Source organism: Camelus dromedarius, chromosome 11, assembly GCF_036321535.1.
Source record: "Camelus dromedarius isolate mCamDro1 chromosome 11, mCamDro1.pat, whole genome shotgun sequence".
NCBI classification, from domain to species: Eukaryota; Metazoa; Chordata; class Mammalia; order Artiodactyla; family Camelidae; genus Camelus; species Camelus dromedarius.
In genome coordinates this window covers 12,640,791-12,665,028 of record NC_087446.1, presented here as the reverse complement: position 1 = coordinate 12,665,028, position 24,238 = coordinate 12,640,791, and the positions used below count along the sequence as shown (strand labels likewise).

At 38.4% G+C, this 24,238-nt stretch overlaps 1 protein-coding gene and 2 pseudogenes across 3 annotated transcripts in view; 2 read left to right on the top strand and 1 right to left on the bottom strand.

Moving 5' to 3' along the window:
- Positions 1-24,238, bottom strand: part of FRS2 (fibroblast growth factor receptor substrate 2) — a 104,353-nt gene that overhangs the window by 57,505 nt on the left and 22,610 nt on the right. The window lies entirely within an intron of this gene.
- On the top strand, positions 1,169-16,312 carry LOC135318447 (E3 ubiquitin-protein ligase MARCHF6-like; annotated as a pseudogene).
- LOC105094389 (E3 ubiquitin-protein ligase MARCHF6-like) lies at positions 16,285-17,069 on the top strand (annotated as a pseudogene).

The following is a 24,238-nucleotide window of genomic DNA, read 5'->3' as shown; positions in this document are numbered from 1 at the left end:
TTTTAGCTTTAAAACAGAAGTACTTAAGTCAATTCAAAATGCAAGCTAGTACAGAGGCTCAAAATTAAAACTCAACGTTTATAGAAAGCATTGAGTCTAATTTAAAAAAAAAAAAAAAAGACCTCAATGACTTCTAAAGCAGAAGGGGAGTTTCACTGTTTCACTGCTTTTCAACTTATCAAAACAAATAACAAAGCACATAAAGGATGCTGCCTGTAGACTAACGTTCGCACATCCCCCACAATTCCTTTTCTTCCATACGCATTTGTCTCTGTCTCTCCTTTCCCAGGGCTGTGCAGGTGCACATGCGTCTCTGTGTGTGTGTCTGTGTAATGTGTTTACCTCCATGCCTCAGTCTTGGTCACTCTATGTCCCCTCTCCTTGTTGACCTGTCCCTCTTACACTCAATAACTGGCTTGCAAGCACTGATACTCAGAAAGAAAGCAGTTTATCAGACTGTAGCCTGTGGCAAAGTGAGATGGAACAGTCACAAAATGAGAAAAAAATTAAATCATTCAATTAGTTGAAAACAGATAAGATTAAAGCCACAATTTTTTATTTCCTTTAAAATGCCTAAATACATGGATATACTATACTTATGACTTTAATAAACTTAGCAGAGTTAATGTAACAGATTTATTTATAGGATTTTGAGCTAAATATATGCAGGGTGGGGATATTAAGAGTCGGTTTAATACAGTAGCTATGAGCATAGGCTTTGGAAGCAGCTCTGAGTTTGTGTCCCAGCTCAGCAGTGACTTGTATGATCTTGGGCAGGTGATTTATTTACTCTCTCTTGGCCTCATTTCTAATGTTGAGAGAATGGCCTGTGATAATGCTTGTAAGACAATTTCCATGGTGCCTAACATACAGTGAGGGCTCAGCACACAGGTCACATCTAAAACAACAGATGCAATCAACATCTATCATTCTTTTTGTCTGCCTAACATCTGAACTTCCCTTCTTAAGTTTGGGAACTTCCCCACCTTATGATTTCAGAGGGTCAAAGAGTTTCCCACAACTTAAACTTAAGAACTTCACACCACCTTATGATTTCAAAAGGTCAGACACTTTCCCACGTCCCACATGGGCTCTGCCGAACACACATGCCCAGCCCAGAGCAGGAATGAGTGGGAGAAGGGACCAGAAGGAACTCTCTCTCGCACTAATGGTGGAGCAAGTGCAGGAAGGTCAAGTCTGGGGCAGAGGTGGCAGCACTGAGAGCCACCCAGCGCTAGCAGTGGCACTGGGGCAGGCTGTGGCGTCTGTCAGTCTGTCTCTGGATGGTACTGGCATCCTCATGGGAATCGTTGTGCAATGTGATTTTGGGCATTGTTTCTGGCTGCTTAGCCCTGAATCTGGTTCTCTAACTCTCAAAACAATTTGATGAGCCCCTGAGCTCTATCCACCATCCTTTTAAAATACACGATATGCTTTAATTGGTTTTTTTCCTGCCACCAAGAATTCTGACTGACACATCACGTAAAAAGGTAACATCCAGTCTCACCTGCACCACAGGGGAAAAAAGACTCTATTTTTAAATCTCTCCAAAGAAATACAAAAGTACTGCTCACTTTCAACCAATGGATTTATCCTGTGAGGTCTTGGAAATCTTATTTTTATAAGTTTTGAACATTATTTTCCTAATTTAGAGTATGATAAACAGCTAATCAATTTCAGATTTATTTCAAAGAAACACAGTCAAAGAGAAGTGATGACACAGAATACCTACATGCAAGGAGTAAGTACCACTGAGGAAACAGAAATTATTCTATCATGCCTGAAACCACCCTCGGTGTATTCCCAGCGGCCTTTCTTTCCAGCAGCAGCTTTTCACTTGAGGCTCTATAACCAAGGAGTCCCCTACTCCTCCTGAAAGTTATTTAAGGTAAAAAATTGTAAATTATTATCAAAAGGCCTTAAGTACCCATCTTTTGTTTTAACAAGTAACTGTAAAATATTTGTATAACAAAACTACTCAATTCTCTGTTAAAACAGTGCAGAGCAAGTCAGTGCCTGATCGCCACGGGCTGATTTTTTAGTATATAAAGCACACTCCTCTTCCTCTGCCAGAATTCTCTGCATGACTATTTTATAGTTCAGTAATGCTTTTTCCACTATTTAGAATGTTAAAGCGCAAATCTGTTAATTTTACTACTTGTCAATATAAATGTGATACAAGGATTGTGGGTAGTGTGAAAATGGGGGACTAACTGGTTTGGTTTTTTTTAATCTTAGGAGCCAGCTACCACATAGAGTTGAAACTATGTTTTAATGAATAAAAGAACAATCCAAACAAAATCAGACATAGTTTTCTTTAAAAAAAAAAAAAGTGAGCCTTTTCAGATTAAAAGTTAGAAAAAAGAATCAAGCACTTGGAAATGCATATTGACAGCTCATACATATCTAACATATTAAAAATTCCGTAGGAAAAAAACCTGAATTTTGGTATAGATTAGTGAAAGAAAAAAAAAAAGGCCACAGAATCTTAAGGCTCAGGACAATCACATGTTACAGCTGTTACAGGGCAGAAGTTGTTGAGGCCCTGAGAGTTAAGCAAGGTACCCAAGGAACCTATCTTGATTCCCAGCTGAGTGATATCATTAAAACACTTTCAGCTTGTCCTTCAAACAGAGTCAAAATAAAGTTAATTGCACACCATATGGTATTGATTCCTGGATTTAAAATAACAACAACAACAAAAAACTAAATCCAAGGCAAGTGATTTCAAAACTCAACTGTTAATACGTTTTTTAACATAAAGCTCTGATTTATAATAACTTAAAATACCCTGGACTTAACCAATGCAGAAAAAAATCATCAAGGAAAGTAAAAGCTTTTCATAGTGTCCATAATTCCCAAGATATGTAAAATCATTTTTGCCTATTGCTGAAGGTTATTTCATTAATCACAGTTACAATTTATCGGTTATTATTTACAGGATGCTATCAGCACATAACCTATACTAAACACCATGAATTAACAAGAAGAAGAAATGTTTCTGGTCATAATCTACTTGCCCTAAAAGGACACCATAATCCCTTATGGAAAAATTCCATGGTATTTGGTTCCCTTATACTAAACATAGCAGGAGCTTTCTACTCTGGGGAGCATGAAGAAAAAGTTAACACAAAATCAAACTCTTCTTCAAATGAAGCATGTCTGAGTCAGCCTTACAAACCAGCTGTATTTACGTTTCATGAGAGGCCTAGGAGAAGCAGGGCTAAAGCTCTGGATTACTACCCTGTTATGAAGAGTAGCTTACGCTATGAAACAAGAGTTAACAGCTAAAACATAAAAAAAAAAAAAAAAAAAAAGGAATTACCAGCCTTCTGTCAAAGTAAGGTGTTAAGAACAAAAAGTATCTAAAATCCAAAGGAGACCAGGGAGTGAGTCCATGTACAGAGACAAAGCAGGTTTACAGCAAAAATGGCAAACCCAAGGCACATGTCTTGCTGTTTCCCCTTCTTCAAAACTGGCTGACACAGGTACTGGGTGACAGACAGCCCTGCGGAGGCTGGCAAAGGACTCAGAAACCTCTCGATGGCTACTACAAAGCAATGGGAGTTAGACCAACAAAATACTGCCATTTCTGGTTTAGACTGACTGGGGGAAGGTTACAGAGAAGAACTCATTAACGAGGGAATGAGTGTAAGGAAAAACAGTAACAGTAAGAGCCACAAATACTTACCGAGGTATTTATTTTATTTTTTTGTTACATATACTGCTTCATTTAGTCCTCACAACAAACTTCATAGCTACTAATATTATGCCCATGATATAGATGTAAAAAAAAAACTGAGGTTACAGAATTTTAAACAACCAACTTGCCAGAGTCAGGCACACAATCAGTGGTGGAACTGGGGCTCTAACACAGACCTGAGCACTTCACCACCTCTTTTAAGGATCAGGCAACTCAACTGACTAACCCATGTATATACACCAGAAAAGATTTTTCCTTCTTTCTTTCTTTTTATTTTTTAATTTTTCACCCCTTAACGGAGGCACTAGGGATTGAACTCAGAACCTCGTGCATGCCAAGCATGCATTCTACCACTGAGGTATACCACACCCCACCCTCTAAGCTATTTTAAACTTTTTTTTTTATTTAATATTTTTATTGAGTTATAGTCATTTTACAATGTTATGTCAAATTCCAGTGTAGAGCACAATTTTTCAGTTATACATGAACATACATATATTCATTGTCACATTTTTTTCCACTGTGAGCTACCACAAGATCTTTTTTTTTTAACATTTTTTATTGATTTATAATCATTTTACAATGTTGTGTCAAATTCCAGTGTTCAGCACAATTTTTCAGTTATTCATGGACATATACACACTCACTGTCACATTTTTTTCTCTGTGAGTTATCATAACATTTTGTGTATATTTCCCTGTGCTATACAGTGTAGTCTATTCTACAATTTTGAAATCCCAGGCTATCCCTTCCCACCCTCCACCCCCCCTGGTAACCACAAGTCTGTATTCTCTGTCTGTGAGTCTATTTCTGTCCTTTATTTACGCTTTGTTTTTGTTTGTTTGTTTTTGTTTTTGTTTTTTAGATTCCACATATGAGCGATCTCATATGGTATTTTTCTTTCTCTTTCTGGCTTACTTCACTTAGAATGACATTCTCTAGGAGCATCCATGTTGCTGCAAATGGCATTATGTTGTCGGTTTTTATGGCTGAGTAGTATTCCATTGTATAAATATACCACCTCTTCTTATCCAGTCACCTGTTGATGGACATTTAGGCTGTTTCCATGTTTTGGCTATTGTAAATAGTGTTGCTATGAACATTGGGGTGCAGGTGTCATCCTGAAGTAGATTTCCTTCTGGATACAAGCCCAGGAGTGGGATTGCTGGGTCATATGGTAAGTCTATTCCTAGTCTTTTGAGGAATCTCCACACTGTTTTCCATAGTGGCTGCACCAAACTGCATTCCCACCAGCAGTGTAGGAGGGTTCCCCTTTCTCCACAGCCTCTCCAGCATTTGTCATTTGTGGACTTTTGAATGACGGCCATTCTGACTGGTGTGAGGTGATACCTCATTGTAGTTTTGATTTGCATTTCTCTGATAATTAGTGATATTGAGCATTTTTTCATGTGCTTTTTGATCATTTGTATGTCTTCCTTGGGGAATTGCTTGTTTAGGTCTTCTGCCCATTTTTGGATTGGGTTGTTTATTTTTTTCTTATTGAGTCGTATGAGCTGCTTATATATTCTGGAGATCAAGCCTTTGTCGGTTTCACTTGCAAAAATTTTCTCCCATTCCGTAGGTTTTCTTCTTGTTTTATTTCTGGTTTCCTTTGCTGTGCAGAAGCTTGTAAGTTTCATTAGGTCCCATTTGTTTATTCTTGCTTTTATTTCTTCTAGGAGAAAAATTTTTAAATGTATGTCAGATAATGTTTTGCCTATGTTTTCCTCTAGGAGGTTTATTGTATCTTGTCTTATGTTTAAGTCTTTGATCCATTTTGAGTTGATTTTTGTATATGGTGTAAGGGAGTGTTCTAGCTTCATTGTTTTACATGCTGCTGTCCAGTTTTCCCAACACCATTTGCTGAAGAGACTGTCTTTATTCCAATGTATATTCTTGCCTCCTTTGTCAAAGATGAGTTGACCAAAAGTTTGTGGGTTCATTTCTGGGCTGTCTATTCTATTCCATTGGTCTATATGTCTGTTTTGGTACCAATACCATGCTGTCTTGATGACTGTAGCTCTATAGTATTGTCTGAAGTCTGGGAGAGTTATTCCTCCAGCCTCTTTCTTTCTCTTCAGTAATGCTTTGGCAATTCTAGGTCTTTGATGGTTCCATATGAATTTTATTATGATTTTTTCTAGTTCTGTGAAATATGTCCTGGGTAATTGGATAGGGATTGCATTAAATCTGTAGATTGCCTTGGGCAGTGTGACCATTTTAACAATATTGATTCTTCCAATCCAAGACCATGGAATATCTTTCCACTTTTTAAAGTCTTCTTTAATTTCCTTCATCAATGGTTTATAGTTTTCTGTGTATAATTCTTTCACCTCCTTGGTTAGATTTATTCCCAGATATTTTATTACTTTGGGTGCTATTTTAAAGGGGATTGTTTCTTTACTTTCTTCTTCTGTTGATTTTTCGTTAGTGTAAAGAAATGCAACTGATTTTTGAACGTTAATTTTGTAACCTGCTACCTTGCTGAATTCTTCAATCAGCTTTTGTGTGGGCCTTTTAGGGTTTTCTATATATAGTAGCATGTCATCAGCATATAATGACACTTTTACCTCTTCTTTTCCAATTTGGATCCCTTTTATTTCTTTCTCTTGCCTGACTGCTGTGGCTAGGACTTCCAGGACTATGTTGAATAGGAGTGGTGATAGTGGGCATCCTTGTCTTGTCCCAGATTTTAGTGGGAAGCTTTTGAGTTTTTCACCGTTGAGTACTATGCTGGCTGTAGGTTTGTCATATATAGCTTTTATTATGTTGAGATATGTTCCCTCTATACCCACTTTGGCGAGAGTTTTTATCATAAATGGGTGTTGAATTTTATCAAATGCTTTTTCTGCATCGATTGAGATGATCATGTGGTTTTTGTCCTTTCTCTTGTTGATGTGATGTATTACACTGATTGATTTGCGTATGTTGAACCAGCCTTGTGTCCCTGGGATGAACCCCACTTGGTCATGATGTATAATCTTTTTTATGTGTTGTTGGATTCTATTTGCTAAAATTTTGGTGAGGATTTTGGCGTCTATGTTCATCAGTGATATTGGCCTATAACTCTCTTTTTTTGTAGTGTCTTTGCCTGGTTTTGGTATCAGGGTGATGGTGGCTTCATAGAATGAGTTTGGGAGTATTCCCTCCTTTTCAATCGTCTGGAAGAGTTTGAGAAGGACTGGTATGAGTTCTTCTTTGTATGTTTGGTAGAATTCCCCGGTGAAGCCGTCCGGTCCTGGACTTTTATTTGTAGGGAGGTTTTTAATTGCTATTTCTATCTCCTTTCTAGTGATCGGATTGTTCAAGCGTTCACATTCTTCTTGATTCAGTTTTGGTGGACAGTATGTTTCCAGAAACTTGTCCATCTCCTCTAGGTTATCCAGTTTGGTTCCATATAGTTTTTCATAATATTCTCGTATGATATTCTGTATTTCTATTTTGTTTGTTGTAATTTCTCCATTTTCCTTTCTTATTTTGCTAATTTGTGCTCTCTCTTTTTTCTTCTTTGTGAGTTTGGCCAGAGGTTTGTCGATTTTATTTACTTGTTCAAAAAACCAGCTTTTGGTTTGGTTGATTTTTTCTATGGTCTTGTTAATCTCTATTGTATTTAATTCCTCTCTGATCTTTATTATTTCCTTCCTTCTGCTGCTTTTTGGGGCTTTTTGTTCTTCTTTTTCTAATTCATTCAGGTGGTGGGTTAAATTGTTTCTTTGACATTGTTCTTCTTTTTTGAGGAAGGCCTGTATCGCTATAAACTTCCCTCTTAGCACTGCCTTTGCTGTGTCCCATAGGTTTTGAGTGGTTGTGCTTTCATTATCATTTGTCTCAGGTATTTTTTAATTTCAGCTTTGATTTCCTCATTGATCCATTGTTTTTTCAATAACATATTGTTTAATCTCCATGCTTTCCTTTTTTTCTCCTTTGTTTCTCTGTTGTTGATTTCCAGTTTCATGGCATTGTGGTCAGTAAAGATGCTTGAGATAATTTCTATCTTCTTAAAATTGCTGAGGTTTCTTTTGTGCCCAAGTACATGATCGATCCTGGAAAATGTTCCATGTGCACTTGAAAAGAATGTATATCCTATTTTTGGGGGGTGTAATGCTCTGAAAATATCCACCAAATCTAGTTTTTCTATTGTAGTATTTAATTTCTCTCTTGCCTTGTTTATTTTCTGTCTGGAAGATCTGTCTAGTGATGTTAATGCAGTGTTAAAATCTCCAACTATGATTGTATTCCCATCAATATCCCCCTTTATCTCTGTTAGTAATTCTTGTATGTACTTAGGTGCTCCTATATTGGGTGCATATATATTAACGAGTGTAAATATCCTCATCTTGTATCACTCCTTTAATCATTATAAAATGTCTTTCTTTATGGCCTTTCTTTTAAAGTCTATTTTGTCTGAAATCAGTACTGCAACACCTGCTTTTTTGGCTTTTCCATTTGCATGGAATATCCTTTTCCATCCTTTCACTCTCAATCTATATGTGTCCTTCTCCCTAAAGTGGGTCTCTTGTATGCAGCATATTGAAGGTTGTTGCTTTATTATCCAGTCTGCCACTCTGTGTCTTTTGACTGGAGCATTTAGTCCATTAACATTTACAGTAATTAATGATAGATGTGTGTTTATTGCCATTTTGAACTTATCTTTGCAGTTGAATTGGTATATCCTCTTTGTTCCTTTCTTCTTCCTTTTGTGGTTTGGTAATTTTCCTTTGTATTATCATGGATTTTATTTAATTTTTGTGAGTCCTTTGTAAATTTTTGGCTTGTGGTTACCCTTTTTTGTAAATCTGTCAACCCATTACTATAACTGTTTTTATTAAACTGATAGTAACATGATCTCAAGCCCATCCTACTGTTAAAAAAATTTAAAAAAGAAAGAAAAAAATATTCTATATTTCCCTGCCTCCCTCTCCCACTCTCAGTGATTTGTATGTCTTCTTTTATAATTTCATGTTTACTTTATTTGTAATTCATGAGTTATCAACTTTCCAGTTGTGTGTTTCTCATTTCTGTAGCATCCTGCTGCTTTTCTATTTAGAATAGCCCTTTCAATATTTCTTTTAGCATGGGTTTAGTGTTGCTAAACTCCTGCAGCTTTTTTTTGTCTGTGAAACTCTTTATTTCTCCTTCTATCCTCAAGGATAGCCTTGCTGGATAAAGGATCCTAGGCTGCATCTTTTTTTCATTCAGGGCTTTGAATATATCTTGCCACTCCCTTCTGGCCTGTAGTGTTTGTGTAGAGAAATCAGCTGAGAGCCTTATAGGGGTTCCCTTGTAGCTTACTCTTTGCTTTTCTCTTGCTGCCTTTAGAATCATTTCTTTATCCTTGACTCTGGCCATCTTGATTATGATATGTCTTGGTGTGGGCCTATTTGGGTTCTTCCTGTTTGGGACCCTCTGAGTTTCCTGTACTTGGATATCTGATTCCTTCTTTAAGTTTGGGAAGTTTTCAGTCATGATTTCTTCAAAAACCTTTTCAATCCCCTTTGATCTTTCTTCTCCTTCTGGGACCCCTATTATGCGAAGATTGGGACGCTTTATATTATCCCATAGGTCCCTTATGCTATTTTCATTATTTTTTATTTGCTTCTCTTGTAGTTCTTCTGAATGGGTGCTTTCTATTGCCCTGTCTTCTAGATCACTAATTCGTTCCTCTGCATTACCTAGTCGGCTTTGCCCAGCTGTTAGATCATTCCTCATCTCTGTCAATGAGTTTACCCATTCTACTTGGCTCTTCTTTATAGCTTCAATTTCATTTTTGACATATTTTATATCTCTAAACACTATCTCTTTTAATTCCTTCAGCAATTCAATCACTCCTTTTTTGAAATCTTGATCTAGTAGGCTATCGATGTCTACTTCGTTGATCTTTCTTTCAGGGGATTTCTCTTGTTCTTTTAATAGGGAAAGGTTTTTCTGCTTCTTCATCTTGCTCATACCTCTTTGGCACTGTGGCTTATGGAGTATCAGTTGTTTATTTTGGTCCTTGAGGATTTTATCTATCTGATGCCTATTTAGGAATAGAACTTAGGAAAAAAAGAAAAAAAATAATAGAGAGAGAGAAAGAATTTTAAAAGAAGGGAGAAAGAGGGTTTGAAAACAGTGTATAATGAATAATAGAAGAGTGAGTTGAAGCAGAGTATTAATCGGGTTGAGACGTCCTTTTAAAACCTTTACAAAAAAAGGGGGGGGGTGAATAGATGTATTTGAAACCTGTGTCTAATCAATAGCAGGACATCAAAACCCAAGAGAAAGAGAAATGAATTAAGAAGTAAAGATTAAGAGAGTAATAGAAAATAGAACAGGTAAAAACAGATTTAAAAAAAGGGGGGGGTTGTCGGTGTTCTCCTGGAGTCTGTGTGCTTTTAATGTGAAGTCTTTCTGTCTTCATCCTGTTTTGGAAGCTCAGCTTGCTGTTTTCAGAGGCCCTCCATTGGCGCCCTCTTCTGTACTGCTCCCAGCACCTGTCGGCAAGCAGATCTCGCCTCCTCCTAACACTGGGGCAGGTGCAGCTCTCTGCTGTGGGCAGGCGGGTCGCTGCCCCTCAGGGTGCCGCAGTCAGATGTTGCAGACTGGCCAGGTAGGAGGGCGGGTCGTGCCCCCTCCCAGCACCTCGGTCAGGGGCTGGGTTCCTGCCCGAAAGGCGGGGGTGGGGGGGGGGCGCTCTCCCTCTACCTGTGCTGCCGCCGGTAGCTCTGCTGCTCTGTGTGGCTGCGCGCTCCGCCCTGGTTGGCGCTCCGCGGGTGGGCTTGGGGAAGACCGAGGGACAGCCCTGTCCCTGCTCGGAGCCAAAACCCAGCTCCTTGTTTGTCTTGGTGGAGCAAGTTCTCTGAGGGACCAGGATGGAAGGATCCTATCTGCCCCGGGCTGCAGGCCAGTCTCAGTCTGGCCTTTGAGGCTGCTAAGCCCTTCGGTGCGGATGCAGGTTTCGCCCTCGCCCCCGCCTGGGTGCTCAGCGCCGGAGGATATGGCGGCTGTGCCTGAGCCCTGCCTCTCTTCCCCTGAAAACTTTCCGCGGGTTTTCAGAGATGGGGGTGTGCACCCTTCCCCCGAGAGCACATCAACCTTGCTGTTTTATGGAGGGCCCAGGTTGTTCTGCCCTGTGCACCCACAGCCACGGCGCGCAGCCCCTTGCGTTCCCCCGGGGCTGCCTCCGTGCAGCCACTTCCGTCCTCCGCCCGGCTTGTGCAGCCTGGCCCTGCCCGCCGCTGCCGGCCCGCGTCTCAGGCTGGGTGTCGGGGGAACGCTCTGTGCCCGTTTAACTTAGTTCTGTTAGTCAAGGGCTGCTCTGTACAGATCCGAGCCTCGGAGGCTCCCCCTCCGTCCCGCTGGCCTCTCAGTTGGAGAGGGGAGACCCAGCGAGCGAGCGCCAGTCCTCCTTTGCCGCTCCCTCCCCGCGGGACCGGTCCCGCGCTGCTTTGCCTTTTGTTCTTTCTTTTTTCCTTTTCTCCTACCAGATTTTTGGCGTCTTTATCTTTTGAAGAGGGCGATGTTCTGTCGGAGTTCCACAGGTGCTCTGGTTGGCTGAGTGGGTCTGTAGATGTGGGTCTTGGTGTATTTGTGGGAGAGGGTGACCTGTGAGCGTCCTTCTACTCCGCCATCTTCTCCATCTCCTCTTAACTTTTTTTTAAAATACAATTTTTATTTAAGTAATAGTATGTTTCTAACTGAAAGTCTAGAAAATATAATGGATGTACCAAAATCCATGTATTTTTATTGCTTTTATAATTAATATTTTTACAAACACTTTGTACATAAATCTCTGTGCACATTTTTTGTTCCATTTATAAAGTATTATAAGTGGAATTCTGGGTCAAATAGTGTGAATAGATTCTGCCAGAGCATCTGATTTTGGTATTACTGAATTGATGAAGAGATTATGGTTCTTTGAGAAAAACAACTATGCCTTATGCTCACTTTATCCACAAAGCCTAGGCACATGAGCAAGTGTTCAGTGCCTGCTGAACGCGTGGGAGAGGTTTCTCTTCCCTTAGCACAATGTCTCTGAAGGGAGAATTAAAGAGAGCAGGCTCCCAAATTAGAAGACAACAATTATGTTCAATATCACATTCATCAATGGCCTGCATAAAACTCTTTTTAGGGAGAAAAGAACATGAATATTAACACAGCCATTCAATACATTTCTATGTGTTTAAAAGACTTTGGATATCTTACATATATTTTCAAAATACAGTATTTTAGTAGGTACGTAACACACTGAAGATATTATTTCTCCTGGTTTACTATTTACATGCCATCATCTGCTATTGTCCATGAAAATCATGTCAGATCATGTTTATACAGAAATTTCAAAAAGTTGAATATTTTTATAGTAACTAGATGTATTATTTTACCTTGACCTTACATCAAAAATCATCATCTACTATCATCAAGTTCTAATGATAGTATAACAGGCAATGTCCTCATGAAGATAAAAAAGATCAACTACAAAATCATGTGCCAACAGGCCCAGACCCAGCACTTTAGGTGGAGTAACTTAATGCTGACAACATTACATTGTATTATTACTATCTCTATTTTGTAGGTAAAGAAACAGAAACAGAGAGAGGTTAGAAACTTGCTTGTTTTTTGAACCCGGGCATTCTGGCCACACTTCTAATCACTACACAGAATTGACTCCCAGTAACAAGCAAAAAGCATTTAATAGTTTTCTGTGGATACTGGTGAAGCAGGGCACAAGAACAATATGTTTGCCAGAAAACAGGAAATTCAATCAATCCAGGTGGGTTACTTACTCGTTTACAAATAATTATTTATGATCAATTGTGGACCAAAAACTGTATCGAAACGTGGGAGTATTCTCCAACCTTGAGAAACACTAGGTCTAAGAAAGATGAAGACAGAGCAACATGAAGCAGATACTAGTGCAGATAGATAGATCTAACTTGGTTAGAATAAAACAGAATTATTCACAGGTGTCGTGGAACAGAAGTAATTAACTCTGGAGACATTGCAGAGAGGAGAAAACCCCTGAACTGCACCTTGAGTAACAGGTTTTTACAGAAATTTGTAGGTAACAGTCTGTCTCCCAAAATCACTCCCCACAGCAGGGCCAGGCTCTCAGCGGTATGAAAACTGCTTCAGAAGCACAGAACATGTCTTAGCACAGTGGAGCCATCCTAGGTTTGCTGGAGGAGAGTGCAGGGGGGCAACAGGTCTGAGCGATCAAACCCCAGCCAACACAATGGGAACCATAATAAGGAGCCTATCCAGCAAGCTTAAGTTTATAGCCAATATAGCTAAAAAACTGCCTTTGTTTGACATTCCTGTATTTAAATTCATAATCTAAAAAAAACCCCACATTTTAAAAAGGAATGTGAGGGGGAAAACAGACCTTCAGTTAAGCACGACTGACCTTGACTCCTTCTTGAAACCTCACCTTAAAAAGTTAAAGCAGTTTTCAGAAATATAAAACCTGTAAGGGTAAGAGAATGGGGAAAGACACAATAGCAAATAAGAGACGTCAACAATATTCTGGTAGAAATACTGGAAGGTAGAAATGGAAAAAAGAGATAACAAACTTAATTAGACCAAAAAAATTGAAACCTAAACCTGAGAAGACACCATCAAAATGCAAGCTGATGAAGACAAGAAATAGAATGGTCACCAGGAGCTTGACGGGGAGAAATAAATGAGCAGTTATTGCTAAACAGGTAGAGAGTTTCAGTTTGGGATGATTCTAAAAGCTCTGGAGATTGATGAACCGTGGTGATGGTTACACAACAATGTGAATATACTTAACACCACTGAATCGTACACTTTAAAATGGTTACAACGGCAAATTCTGGGTTATGTATATTGTACCACATTACCACAATAAAACAAACAAAATAAGCAGCAGCAAGCTGACTCATGCTGGAGAGATTCAGGTTCTGGGAGCAGGAGGAAAACAAAAACCTAGGGTGCGTCTGGGAAAAAGATGACTGGCTGAAAGTTCACTTACGTGGCCTCACCCCAAAAACCAATCTTCTCCCCATCCCCTAGAGAGGGTGGACCAGAGACCCTGACCTTTGAAACCTAAGTAAAAACTGAAAGGAAGACAAAATGATTACTGAAAAACAGGAGAATTATGTGAAAGTCTACATTATAAATGGGAAGCAGACTGTCTCCAGAAGAAAAAAGGAACTGACAGATTACCTAATGTGTCCAACCATACTAAAAGGAATTTTATTTTTGTCAGAGAATTGCAAATGAATTAATAGGCACAAGATACATAAAATTTCAAACTCAGATATTTGGGAAAACAGTAAGTTGGACAAGAAAGCAAATACAATCGCAGTGTATTCTGTGACACAGCTGTGAAAATATTTGCAGCCATAATAATTTAAATACTAAAGAAGTCACCCCCAAAACCTGATATCCTTTAAAGGAAGATGAGAGAAAGGGAAATACATATAAATGTTTGCAGGCCGCAGAGAGATTAAGATGACTAATCCTCATTTTTCTCAGAAGGAAGTGAGCAGCTACTGTCTAAAGTGAAAAGCCAACAAAAAGCAGAACTGACTAAGAAAAATAAAGGCAAATCAGAACAAATAGCTGAAAGAACTGAAACTGCCTGCCTCCAAAGGTTAGGGATTGGGGGTAAGATGAGAAGAAGTGGGGGAACAGCTGTTTTTATAAGCCTTGATATTATTTAGACTTTTAGTACTGCATAGGTACAAATATCACTTTAATTTTTAAATAAATAAAAATTTAATTTAGAGGTAAAGCAGAAGATTGTCATGATGTTAAAAATATCTAAAATCTTCTAAATTAAGTATACATCTTTTTTTCAAACTATTACGTTAGATTTATGTAATTCTTAGGATTTTCAGTATTGAGGTCACCATGCTGCTCTGCCCATCAATGCTGCCAGGCATCACCAGAATGAGGCTCCAAGGGGAGGAAATGGTGCTGAAAATGTTGCCCGTGGGCAGCTTCCTTACCTACCAGCTGGAAACAAGGTGGTGGGAAAAACCCTGAGGCCCAGGATGACCAAGTAGAAGAGGAGGAGGAGGAGAAGGAGAAGGAGGAGGGAGACAAGGCAGGTGGGGAAGATGTAGCCAACACCAACATCAGGGCCCAGGATGACAGGAACTGGAACGCTTTAGAATGGGACCAGGGACCAAGCTGCAGAAGAGCTCACATGGGAAAGAATGCCAGGACCTGACAGATCATTAGTTTTTCTAGAACGTGTCTTCTGGGTGGTGTCTTTAAATACACTGTTCATTCTTGGTTTTACATTCTGTCCTGACCACATGTGTCATTTCTCCCTTGTTGGTTTGGGATTTGAAGAACATGTCCAAGCATCTCATTTTGAAGGCCTAATAACAGACATCGTTGGGTGTATACTTTCAGCAATAACACCGATAATTTGTCATGGCTTGGCAACCGTTGTTAAATTTCATAGGTCTTGTCGCCTGCTAGAAGTCAGCTATATTGTTGTTAAGGTCTCTTTAAACCGAAGTGTTCCCTCTCATTTGTGGCTGGTGGCTGGTTATCTGTCCCCTGGAAATGTTCGACATTAGTTCAAAGGATGGAGAACTGAGTTTTCAGTGGGTCCCAGTACTACCATGCTCCTGCACTGGCTGGTGTGAATAGTATACACAGTCTACTCTGCCTCCTTCGTTCTGTTGCGGAGAGAGGTAGTCTTACCCGATATCTTGCAGTTTCAAAAGAATGTGAATGTTCCAGATTTTAATCCAGTACCAGAAATGATTCACTTGCCCATTTAAAGGCATCTCCAAAGATTATTTTGTCTTTGGTTCCACTGTCCTGGTGCTTTCACTACTTATTCGTATAATTAAGTCTACTGCCTAATTTTCTTATATACAGTGTCATGCTCTACAGTGATGCTCCAGTGACTGAACTGGCCCTTGAGCTGCTTCTGCTGCAGGTTGTCTTATCAGAGTTACTTGAACAGGGACGTAAGCGGCAGTGACTGAAGGGGCTTGGGAGAGCGTGTACTGTTACTGCTGGATACTCGCTGGATCTTCATTCCTATTTGCTGGAAGTCCAGGAAGAAAATGAGAACAGCGCAAACCAACAAGTTTACAGCAACCAGCATGCCTGAAATCATAACGCTATTCCTGTGATGGAGGAAGTCCTCCATGCAGCCCACCAAGCCATACTCCAGCAGGAAGGGCCTGCTGGCTTCCAGTCTTACCACCAGCCTTTAAATTTTCCACTCAGGATATTTTTGTTTGTTAAGGTTAAGGGTGTTTGTTTTTTTTTTTTTGTTAAGGTTATGTGTATAATCTTACTTACTGCCAGTCTCATTTGTCTTACTCTACTAGAATTTGCCAGCTGTTGGTTAATGTCATTTTGGAGAGGGAACATCCAAATCCACGAACGCTACACAGCAGCCTGTGGTCGCTACGCTTGCTGGCCGACAATAAGGGCAGTGAACGTGCTGGCGGCAGGGATGCCACGGCGACGCAGAGTGGTCTTCAGAAGTTTCAGAATGGTCCCTCATTACCTGTCTCTTCCCAAGGTGAAGTTGTGGCCATACTTCCTCACAAAGATAATGCTAAAATCATCCATTTTCAGATTCCAAATTTGTTCCACAAAATTCAGTCTAGTCTTTTAAAAACTACTTAATTATATATTACTGATGTTTAGTGATAATGGTAATCAGAGTGGTAATAAAAATTATTTGTCAATTAAAAAAAAAAGAATGGTCCCTCATGATAAGGAAGACTTCTGACAGTTGTGGTGCTGCTGGTTGGAGTCCTCCTGCTTCTCCTGGGGCTCCTGTTTGAGCTGGTTATTGTTGCTCCCCTGAGGGTTCCCTTGGCTCAAGTTCCTCTTTTTAACCCTTGGCAGGACTGGGCACTTGGGAGTCCTGCACACCAAAACCACTGCAGCTACTGTAACTGAGCAGGTTTACGCAAACGGCATCTGGAACACTGACCTTCACTATATCATTCAGAAACTGGCAGCACCAGTGATCTCTGTACTCTTGCTCTCCCTGTGTGCACCTTTCATCATCGCATCCAGCACTGTTCCTTTACCAGGTGTTACTGAGCAATTACAAAACTTGGTCCACCGGCAGATTTATCCATTTTTACCAGTGGTCGTAGTATTGATGGGCATCTTATCCTTCCAGGTCTGCCAGTTTAAGCGCCTTTATGAACACATAAAAAATGAAAAGTACCCTGTGAGCCAACACCTTGTGAACCATGAACAGAAATCTGGCACACAAGGTACACCTCCAGCCACCTCCACAGCCGTCCTAAAAACAAAGCGGTTGGTCTCAACTACCCTGACCTTCCCCTTGCCTTCTTGTGTCATTTTTGTGGACTTCTCTCTTTGGAGATTTTCCCCCAATGATCTCTCAGCATCATTTCTAAGTTAAACGTATTTGACTCGTGTTCTTAGCGCTCAAAGATCAGCAGTGCAAGGCTCTGCTGCCCTTCCTGCATTTTCTGATGTCACTGCTGTCTGAGGTCTGTATGCGTGTAAAAAGAAGTTCCTAGATACCCTAAACCCTTGGATTAAACAGAATGTGCACTGTACACCTTTAAATAAAATGTATATTAATTTATTAAATCTAGTCATCACTTTGAAAAAAAAAACACCTTTCTTATAGCACAATTCATGAACTGATACAGTATGCAATTCACTGAAGAAATACTTTGGGCATGTAGCAATTCTAAGGCCTAACTGTTTAAAACCACTCTATAAACACAGTATTTTATTTATTCCTTTCCCCCTAAGAATATATATTTGGATATATTTATATAAAGGCTTATATTATTTGTAACTCTTGGATCAAATCCAAATTTTGACATTTCGAATGACTAGCATTTGTAAGCACCAGGGATGGGAGAGCTGAACTCAAATGTGAGTTGAATGTCAAATGACACAAATGGACAAACTGAAAGGCTACTCATGGAAAAATATATAAAAGTACTAAACATGCAAAAGAAAACAGGAAACAATCTTATCTGCAAGAACTGTACAACTTGCAACTTTTTAAAAGTCACATTCTTGTGGCCACAAATTCACCAACTAAATATAATCTAATTAACATATTTCTTCTACACAGTCAAAACCAAGAACTTCATTCCAGAAAAAGAAATACTTCAATGCACAAGATTAAAACCATGAGCAACTACATCAGAATCTATTGAATTTTTTAAAAATTAATGAAGTTCTTTTCATATAAACATAAAAACTCAGACTTGGTTTGCTTTTCCAGCAGTACTAATGAATGTGCTGATCTACAACATACAGTTGCTCAATTTCATGTATCTATTAAATAACAAGTTTACAAATACTTAAACAACTATCACAAAGGTTTAAGGGCATTAAAATCACATATATTGTTTACATTGCACACTCATATAATCACATGAGAAATAGATGCAGAGAGAGAGCAACCAAAGAAAACCTCTAGTGTTTATCACTGAGTGCCCACATATTACAGAACATGAAAGGGAGAAATGCCTGAGACAAGACTGCTGCACTTAAGGAGTCTGAGACTTCGCAGTGCAGGAGAAGTAAGAAGTGTGTGTGGTGGGGTAGCCAAGACCAAGGCATGAAAACAATTCATGAACGATACAGAACAGCAAAATGACTGAGTACTAAACTACACAATATAAAGGATTAATTTAGACAAGAGGAAGCTAACAGTTGCCTTGAAAGAGGAAGGAGGCATCAAACTGGGCCTCAACTTAGTAGAGAAGCATTTGAAAAAATAAGGGAGAAAGATCTCTCTCTCTCTCTGTATACTTAAAATTCTTTCATAATGATATACTGGGGCAAATGTATGCAAAATCAAAAAAGGAAAGTAATCTGAAAGAGAACTTACCCAGAAAAGGGAAAATAAATTAAGAAATAAACAGAAGGAAAACTATCCATAAAGGGGAAAAAAAAAAACCCTAACCGACAACCATATATACTGTGTTATCAATAAATGTATTATTTTGATCAGCCTCATTCCATTATTTGAGAGAGAATAAAAGTATTATAATCTCATTTGCAAAATGTGAAACTGACACAAGTTTTAACCACAAAACTACATAAGGACAACGGAGATTTCCTGATTTCTAGTCCCATAATCTATCCATTACTATACTACACACTATTTTATGTATTAAGTACTCTACTTTAAGCTTACTTCATTATCAACCTCAATTTCCTATACCAAAAACATTAGCATGCTATTAAAAAAAAAAAAAGAAAAAGATGTCCATTTTAAAATAAGAATGCCATACTACACAAGAACCAAATAGGGCTCAGTTAAGACCATAACACTTTTACAACCAGAACCATGGCCTCTCCAGTATACTGAGATATGTTGTTGTTCCAGTACTATTCCTCTAGCCAACAGGCCATTCTAATTGGAAGATGGGGAGAGGGTAACACTAGGGCAGCAAACTTCAGAACTAAAATCATAGTTCAAGGAATTCACATACAGAACTTTTTCAATGTTTTATCTAAATTATTTTGGTTGTAAGCTGACAGCTACCTAAATAGAGATCGAAAATCAAATGAAAATAGTATATCTAAATGAAACATAAAATAAACATATTCATGAAATACACAAGTTATTAGGCCATACAGTTATTAGTCACAAACTTATCAGCTTTCTCAGGAACTAATATTACTTTTTACACCTAAACTAAAATTCCCCTTCTCAAAAGTGGTAACATCATACTAGTTTTTCTACATCTACAAATGGTACCTATGTTTACTAGTGTACTCCAAACTAAACTAATTTCATCACAAACTGGAAAACACTCATTGGTCCAGCATCTAGGAGCCAAAGTCCCTTATATTCTCTCTCACTTCTCTGTTTCCCCACACCCAAAGGCAGAAGGCTCTCTTGCTCTCCAATTACACTTCCACCTAAAATAGCCCTGAGCAGTAGCCAGGAGCTCCCTCTCCCTTCCACCGGGATCCACCACTGAATTAATTGATCCCATTTACTCAGTACACAGAAGGGTGTAACCAAATTTCCTTTCAATATCTTTACCTGTGTTTTCATGTGTGATTGAGAGGAGCAGGGAAAAGGAGCTCTAAATGGAGGCACAAAAGAGCCAAAAACAACCCTCAGCCCTCTAAGACACTATAAAAGTATTGTACCTGGAGTGGAAGGGCAGGGTCTTAAGCCCAGCTCTGCTACTTAACTATTTCTTTGAGTGACCTCTTTCACTTAGCAATTCAGCTTGCCATGTTCAGCTTAGCAGTCTTTGATAATGCTCAGGCTCTTAAATCATTCCACTAAGCAGCCACATACTTGTGGATGGATCATTATTTCTACTTACCTTTGGATATGTTATGTGATTTTGTAGTACACATCTTCCTGAATATGTCTTAGATTAACATTTAATTATCTGAGACTTCCTTTCACCAAGGAAATAATTGTAGTAGGTATGAAGAGCAAACCAGAAACTGGGATCAGTGTTTTATCAACCATACTCAGAAAATCAATAAAGAATAGTAATATTCATTAACGTACTTTATTAGCCATTCAGGAATTTACTATTTTTAATTCTCTGAAAATGTATCAGTTCAAGCACACAGAATATGGACTTTTATGAATTAAATCATTAGCCCATTTCAATGACCATAGATCAGACTAATTAAATATTTGGCAAACAAGAGTATACCCTAATAGACAGGATTAGTTACATTTCACTGCTAACTGTAAAAAAAAAAGGCTATACGAATTTCTATAACTTAGCAAAAATTAAAATCATACAATGTTTTACTGCTTCCACCACAAAGTTTTATCTAATAGTTGAATATAGTATTAACATTTATTAAAGTTTCCTTAAATATTTAATAGTTAACAGTATTAGTATCTTATTAAAATTATTTCCACTTAAGAATACATATCAGTACTTTCTCAATTTATCAGCTTAATTGTAAAGTACTATTCTAAAATACTGGATAAACTAATAAAAAGACTAAAGTTAATTATAATTTTTTTTGAAATATCTGGGATCAAACCAAATGTTAATAGAATACAATTAATACCACACAATCAAATATATTATTTGGGGATATAAACCAAAAACCAGACTTCTAGAAGTCTTATTAACATTAAGACAATAAGCTAAATTTTGAAACAATTCCCTGAAGTGTTAATGCTAGAAGTGACTCTTTTTCATGAAGAGAAATTTATGCAAAATAAGCACGTCTTAAAAGCCAACTCAAACAGTAATAGAGTCAAAATGAAAGACATCTGAAGATAACTTTACTGTCTCATAATTTTGTTAAAGCACTAGGAGAAAAATTAAGGTTAAAGTAGTATAAAAACATTAATCAAAGAAAATGTGAAGATAAACAGACTTACCATATGACCAAGGAATCCCATTCCTGGGCATATATTCAGAAGGAACCCTATTTCAAAATGAGACCTGTACCCCAATGTTCATAGCAGCACGATTTACAATAGCCAAGACATGGAAACAGCCTAAATGTCCATCAGCAGATGACTGGATAAAGAAGAGGTGGTATATTTATACAATGGAATACTATTCAGCCATAAAAACCGACAACATAACGCCATTTGCAGGAACATGGATGTTCCTGGAGAATGTCATTCTAAGTGAAGTAAGCCAGAAAGAGAAAGAAAAATACCATAGGAGATCACTCATATGTGGAATCTAAAAAACAAAACAAAACAAAACAAACAAAACCATAAATACAAAACAGAAACAGACTCATAGATATAGAATACAAACTTGTGGTTGCCAAGGGGGCAGGGAGTGGGAAGGCACAGACTGGGATTTCAAAATGTAGAAGACATAAACAAGATTATACTGTATAGCACAGGGAAATACATACAAGATCTTGTGGTAGCTCACGGCGAAAAAAAAAAAATGTGTGACAGTGAATATGTAACTGAAAAATTGTGCTCTACACTGGAATTTGACACATTGTAAAATGACTATTACTCAATAAAAAATGTTAAAAAAATAAAAGAAGGAAAACTAATGAAACACTTCTGGAACAGAAGTGGGAGAATTCTAATTAGCCAAAGATGAAAATAACAGAAAAAAAAAAAGGCAAATAACTCATGTGCAAAAACATTTTTGGGATTTGTACTGAAAATTAATTATACAGAGTAATTAAAATAAACTATGAGGTCCCATCTACTGTTCTAAAGCATAGAGTTTATGTCACATTTTCCCATGCACACTCAATAAAGACTTTTCCTCCACCATAAATTTATAGAAGGTTTTGTGGGTGCAATTTACTACGCCTATTTTCAGCCCTAGGATATTTTTGTAGCCAATCTCAAATTCGAAATGGAATGCTATCTGTCCTCAAAACGCCAAGTTATTGGCAGAAATAGCTCCATATCTAATAAGAACTTTTATGCTACACGACAAGTCTTTTTAAGTGGTATTCTTGTTTAGATGTAACTAAGACCACCTATATATGTTAAAATATAAACCAAAACTTATGGGATACATTTGTTGCTCCTTTATATAACGGATCTGAGCCACCATTGCCCATCTCACTCCTCGCTCTGAAGAGGAAAACACAGAGACACTGCTCCACCACTTGGCTACTTCCTGCTAACTACTTCTGCCCAAACTCCTTCCTCTTAGGAGCCCAGAGGGAAATCTATCACCAGTGACAAAGCTCATGATCTCCAGCCATAGATAAATGTATTAAGTGGGACTGACACAACAAAGGCAACTGCAACACTTACTGTCAGCCATACAAAGGGGACTGTCTGTGGTAGACAGAACTCTAAGATCCAAGATCCCTGATCCCTGGAGAATGTGCCCTGTATAATCTTTGGGACTGCCAACGTGAAGGGATTTCACTTCCATGATTAGGTTAACTTTAAGACAGTGACTTAAGAAAGGGGAATTATCCAGGTGGGATTGAATTAACCACAGAAAATCTTTAAATTTGGGTCCAGAAATGAGAGACAGAGAAGTCAAAAAGACGAGAGTGAGAAACATTGGACATGAAGGATATTCTCTACAGCTGGCTTTGAAGATGGAGGGGGCCACAAGGCCAGGAACACAGGCCTACGAGCTGAGAGTGCAGCTGACAGCCAGCACGGAAATGGGATCTCGGTCCTACAGCTGTGAAGACCAAGTTCTGCCAACAATCTGGATGAGCTTTGGAAGAAAGCTTTGGAAGAGCCTCCAGACAAGAACACAGCCCAGGTGACACCTTTCCTTCAGTCTTATGATACCCTGAGCAGAGAACCCAGCCACACTGTGCCCAGACTTCTGACACAGAACTGTGAGCTAACAGGTATTATTTTAAGCCACTGTTACACAGCAACAGAAAACCAATAGAGGGGACTCCTTGGAGGAAAAGGAGGTAGAACCCTAGTTCTGACTCTGCAGGGTGTGGGGACGTTGATGACTTGAATAGCCTCCGTCAATCAATAACCAAAAATCACAGCAAACTGTGTCATGTGAGGTTTCTCAGAATAAGGAAATGAGTATCTACACTATCAACTGAACATGCTGCATCCAACGAAGTCTCCTCTAACAAATAATCTCCCTTTAATACAAAACAGATATGTTTGTCCATACATAGATGTTTCATACATGCTGTTAAAAATGCGTACACTGATGCCATCCATTAAAGAATGCTTATAGCCTGATAAATAAATTAACAATAGAATGGTGTTTCAGTAAAGAATATAATGAAATTAAAAAATACAACTGATTAAAATGAGGAATTCACTTTCAGACTTATGGAGCCTATTCAAGTCATCAACAGAGTCATCATCCTGCAGAGTCAGAACTAGGATTCTTTAGAATCCTAATACACTTGAAGAAACTCAGAACCACAAAAATCTCCAGATGAGCAGCAGAGCTCAAATTACATCACATTTCCATGTAGTTTCTTTGTTGTGCTAAACAGAATATTGCTCAAAGTAAGTTTGAAATCCCGACTATAATACAAAAGAAATATATTAGCAATTACACTTTCTACGAGACACAGATTACAGACTGAGGCACTTTCAAGAGGAGACAATGGCAAAAGACACACCTAGTTCTCTTTTAACACATCTCTTTTCTGCCAGAATCAATTAATTCTGTGGCAGTTTCCAACTCAAACATGATACATTTCAAAAATGATTTATTGGTTGGTTGCTTGGGAGTCGTGAATACCTCTTTGCCAATCACTGGTATAAATGGTGGTTAGGTAATACAGTACTGTACTTCAGGAACATTATAGGGTTTTGTGGCCTGGCAACCACCACTACGTATTTCATTTATTTATATTTTGCCTCATTCTTTAAAAAGGGGGGACGGATTGAGGCTGAATCATCGTATGTAACAATTTTAATTTAATAATTTTTTTAAGTACTGGAATTTCTAAACAATTCTTGTTTTAATTGAAAAGGGTTCATCTTAAATTGAGATCGCCTAAATTCAGCTTGAAAATGAAGTAGGGAAATCAAGTGTTTTACTTAGATACCCTTTAAAATAAATTTTATAATGCAGAGAACAAAAAAGTACTATTACAGGTAATTCACAGTAAAGTAGAATGATTTCATTACCATAAATTCAAAGAACTTCTAATATA